The sequence below is a fragment of the Euphorbia lathyris genome, chromosome 3 (assembly GCF_963576675.1).
Source record: "Euphorbia lathyris chromosome 3, ddEupLath1.1, whole genome shotgun sequence".
Taxonomy (NCBI): domain Eukaryota; kingdom Viridiplantae; phylum Streptophyta; class Magnoliopsida; order Malpighiales; family Euphorbiaceae; genus Euphorbia; species Euphorbia lathyris.
This window is the reverse complement of record NC_088912.1, coordinates 107,757,495-107,762,465: the sequence shown is the minus strand read 5'-3', so window position 1 is coordinate 107,762,465 and position 4,971 is coordinate 107,757,495. Positions and strand designations below refer to the sequence as shown.

General features: G+C 32.6%; 1 long non-coding RNA gene across 2 annotated transcripts; it reads left to right on the top strand.

Moving 5' to 3' along the window:
* Positions 1-861: 861 nt before the first annotated feature.
* Positions 862-3,186, top strand: LOC136223951 (uncharacterized). 2 transcript variants are annotated; one of them, XR_010686216.1, is made up of 4 exons: positions 862-1,070; positions 1,192-1,326; positions 2,098-2,192; positions 2,530-3,186. It is a non-coding gene; the product is annotated as an uncharacterized lncRNA (long non-coding RNA). The 2 variants fall into 2 exon arrangements; XR_010686215.1 differs by having other exon boundaries at positions 2,417-3,186.
* The last annotated feature ends 1,785 nt before the right edge of the window (positions 3,187-4,971 follow it).

Genomic DNA, 4,971 nt, shown 5'->3' with positions numbered 1-4,971 from the left:
TCTCATTTTTTAGAAAAAAAATTCTCCCTCAATTTGAAATAAAAATTACTGCTAATAAAATTATACACAACTCGATAAGGTAATATAAAATCGGCACAATTTAAAAAAAATTTAAAAAAATTATTCTCATTAAATAAATTTGTCTATCTAATTTCATTTATCTATTATGAATTAAGAATATACCTTTTTATAATAAAATCTATTTTTAGAAAAAAAAAATTAAATATTTACTTTTTACGGGGTGTTTGTTAGAAGGGATATAGGAGGTGAGATAGGGATAAAAAATACGAGATAAGTTATCCCGTGTTTGTTTGGGAGATAAAAGAGTGAGGCGGATGAGGGATAGCTTCTTATTCCTCAAATCCTATACCCAGGAAGGGGGTGGTATAAAGAGGTGAGATAAGCTCCTGCGATTTTAATAGGATGGAAAAGTCCATCTTCTCCCTCAAATTAATATTATGTAGTTTAAATAAAGTTAAAATAGTAAAATGTATTATTTTATCCTTATCCATATCCCACGTACCAAACATTGAATAATAATTATCGACTATCATATTTTTATCCTTATCCCAACCATTTATCCTTATCCCTATCCCAACGTTTATCCCTATCTTTATCCCAATAGAATACCAAACGCTCCGTTAAAGTTATGAATTTTTTTTATGTATAAGTTATAATTTACATGTGATTGACGCTCTCTTTTTACATTAATTTTATACCTTTTATTCCAACAATTCATAAAAAGCCCTTTGCCAGCTGTGAATAAAACGGTATCGTATGTAGAAAGTTTCTAGGGCTTTCTTTTCCTTTCATTAGGTTTGCATCCTTTTGCCCCTTGCTATTCTCAAAGTCTCAATGTCAAGCTTCTACGCCTTCCTCTCACATGTCCTTAGCCTCCCTCTCACCTATCCTTGTTCTGCCCACTTTTCCGTCCAGTCACCTTTTGGACTCTCATCGGCGTCGACATGCTTGAGTCTCGGTCCTTATTCTGCGCAATTTTTCGTCCAGTCACCGACTCTCATCGGTGCCGTATTGCTTGAGTCTCGGTTTTCTGCGGAAGAGTTTCTTAGGTAATTTTTTGTTGTGAATTTTGTTAAAGCGTTACCATTCTTATAGAAGATTTGTGCTTTTCTTGGGATGGTTTTCTCTCACTGTGAGTGCCAGGCTAATGCAGGTTTCTTTTCGTTCCAGGATTCCTAACATAGCTTGAGTTGTTGATATGTTTATTCACTATAATGTTGTACGCTCACCAGCCTGACAGGCTTAAGTGGTTGTGGTAAGGGTGGAATCTTAGGGGATGATACGCATCTTGGGAAGACAATGCAGGTAAAATTCAATCTCACTTCATGTATACACTCTTCTAGTTATACATTCTATTAGGTCCACAATGTTGAGGCCCTTGGATAGTTATAAGTCTGGTTCTTTTTCCCTCTGCTTATTCCCCTTCATTTTTATTGTTTTTGGGTTTTGCTTTAATCGTTTTTGTTTAGTGTACAATTTTCCTATTTGGTCGGCAATGTCGAGTCCCTATGGATAGCTATAGGTCACTTCTTAGTGATTCACTCTGCTTATTCCTCTTCGTCTTTATTGTTTTTGGGCTCGTTTTAATCGATTTTTATTTTATTTGATTGTTTGTCCTTTTTGTAGCATGCTAAAATCCATAGCATATTTTATCTACCTAATGTGCTTATCCATTTCTAAGAACAGTGAATTATTCTCTGTTTAGGTTAAATCTGGATGTATTCTAGATGTATTGAATTAAACTGGCAGGTTAAATTTGTTAAATTTAAAGCCGTTGATTGATAGATACCTATTTACTTTAATTGAGATGGTGAGTGATTGTCGGTATTGAGTTTGCTTTGATTTGATGGAGAAATAGATGTCTTACTTTGGTGTAATTTATGCAAAAATAATGGTTTGCTATGGGGATCCTCTGTTCTAATATAAATATAGATTCTTTAGTTCTACCAAATGAAAGAGGAGAAACTTGGAGACTAAGGATGAATATTGAGGGATAACTATCAACATCTCATTAAAAATTCTCTACCCATGATGCCTTGGATTTAATTTGTTTTTAATTTGTTTTTCCTATTGCAGGTTATACACAGGTTTCCCAACTTCTCTTATAGAGTGCTAATAATGCAGAGTGTGTAAAAAGGATGCTAGAAAGAGTTGATGTTGAGGGTGGTATAGTAAGTAAAAAAAACTAAATCTTCATAGAGTTTGGTAGGCTTTGACATTTAGTTTAATTAAAATATTATATGGAACATTAAGAGAATGGTGTGTGTTCTCTTTTTTTTATAATCTTATTACTGCCATATTCGTGCTGTTTCAAATTAAGTTAGTGTTGAAGAGAATACAACTTTACAAATATGACTTGCTCAAGTTCCGAATATCTTTTTTTTATTGAATTCAGGGTTTCGTGCCTTCATTGTTACTGCTAGAAGGGGTCCAAGTGGTTTAACTTGCTTATATTCCATGTTGAGATGTTGAGAAATGATGGTTGAAATCTACACTTTTTGAACATAGGACATTGTGAGAGCTCCATTGTTGCACCAAGACACAGGAGGATCTATTACACATGCTGCGACTCAACGACGATTGGGGTATTACCTACTCAGACATATACATATTATGGAGCACAATCGTCTACTTCAGGCACACCAGGGGCATCCTCATCGACCGCTACCTCTGATCATCATGATCGTCATTCTCAAATGCAAGCACATCTTAATCGGTTACAGTCCATGGTTGATGTTCTTCGAGCTGATCAGCAGAGAGAGATGGAGCGACGTGAGCAGCAGAATGAGCACCATACAGATGATCACTTACGCCTCCATATGGATCCACAGACGATTGCACGGATTAAGCACGGATTAAACAACGACATGAGGATCTCAAGTGTATGAGGGATCAACTAGGAGCTATTCAGGATATCATAATTAGTGTGCAGCAACAACTTGAATTCATTGGTGTGGTGTATGAGAGACCAACTATCTAGGAGCTATTTTGAAGCTTACTAACTCTAATAGTTAGTATAACTTGTCTTCTTTTGAAAACAACTATAAGATTAGTTAACTAGTCCTTTATATTTTGTGCAAAACTTGCAAAATTTCCATGTGTTAACAGGTAATAGTTGTATGATTATTCACATCCGAACTTGTGAAAATGTGAATGTTATTGTTATTAGTCTTATTTTGCAAGTCAACTTCAATTCTGTAATTGTATTAGACCTATGATTTAGGTGCTTACTATTAAATAATTGGATATAAAAATTTAATTATATAACAAATATAAATTCTGATAGATATTTAATCGCTTACAGAATATTAGTAGGTAATCATGTATAGGGGTCACCTACCCGTTTATAGTGATTATATAGGGAACTCGCATATGGAGAGTTTGTAGGAGAGTTGCCTACGACAATATTGTAGGTGATTCAGTAGGTATATCTCCTACCGAATATCTGTAGGTGACTTTCTGTAGTAGAGGTTTCCTACAGAACGTAATTTTTGTAGGAGATCATGGCCTACGATACGTTCTGCTACAGAATTCAATCTGTAGGCGATCCGTAGCTGACCGTCATCTCCTACGCAATGTCATCATTCTACTACGGAATTTTTCGTAGCAGATCAGCGTTTTTCTTGTAGTGAGTTGTGCTTTTTTATCTGTAATATGAAAATAAATTTATAATTAGAAATAGCATATCTAATGAAAATATACATATATTTCAAATGTCATATTTTTTAGTGAAAGCTGATAGCAGAAAATCAAGGTTATAAATATTTCAATTAGGTTAACACGCTCAAAAACCTTTAAAACATAGGAACCCTAATATCATTAAAAAAAATAAAATAAAACAAATTCACAAGATAAAATCACCTAAAAACACACATAAAGAAAGCAAACAACCCCCAAAACACCATAAGAAGTAGGAATGTATTTAATTAATAGGGTAATAATAAGAGATGGAACACATAGGTAATGCAAGATTACATAGATGATTGATGAATTGATCAACAATAGTAATGACAGTAAGGCTTTTTGACATGCTTGCAAAATCCACTTTTTGTGCATTCAGAACAATAGCTTGTGCAATCCGAATCAGCTAAGCAACTTGGTCCATCGGCATTGCAGCACACAGAAGTAGGAACTATTTCCCCGATCACAACCTTTGGACTCAACACCACTATAACTGATATTAGAATAAAAATTCCAAACACCTTTATTTTTCTTTGTTAATTACACTTCAATGTCTCTATTCATATCAATTTCTCTTCTACTACCTTCTTTTTATACAACCATAGTTATTTACAAAAGGAAACTAAATCCTTCTACTACTAGAAAAGAAACAAAATCCTTTTGTTACTTAACTACTATATATATTCTATTTTATATGATCTTCTTACCATTACTGCTAAAATATGAAAAATATATCAATATTTTTTTTTATTATTCAGTTTATATTTCAAAACATTGATATCAGTGTTTGTATATTTTCAGGTGACATTTCAAATCAACATTGATATTCATTAACTTTAATAAAAAAAATGCATATTTCCAAAGTAATATCAATGTATATAGTTGACGGCCAAACAAGCTATCTATCAAACAATATGAATAACCGTGACTTGATTTCCAATAGGATGATAAAGAAAACAAGTTAATTCAGCTATATTTATGTGGCTGAGTGACTATTACTTAAATTATTTATGAAGGTTAAAAAAAAGATAGAGTAGTATATTATGTAAAATGCACGAAATTTCAATTTTTTAATATAAACTTTGAATATTCCAATTAATAAATTTGTGAGTGAAGTTAAAGACTTCAAATTTCTTTTAAAAAAATCTTTAAAATATCGTTTTAACAATAATTTGATAAAAAGCACGAGTTTATTTTTTTAAAGGATAAAACTAAATTTAGTCCTTACCATTTAAGAAAATGTTAGATTTAGGTTTAACGTATTAAATG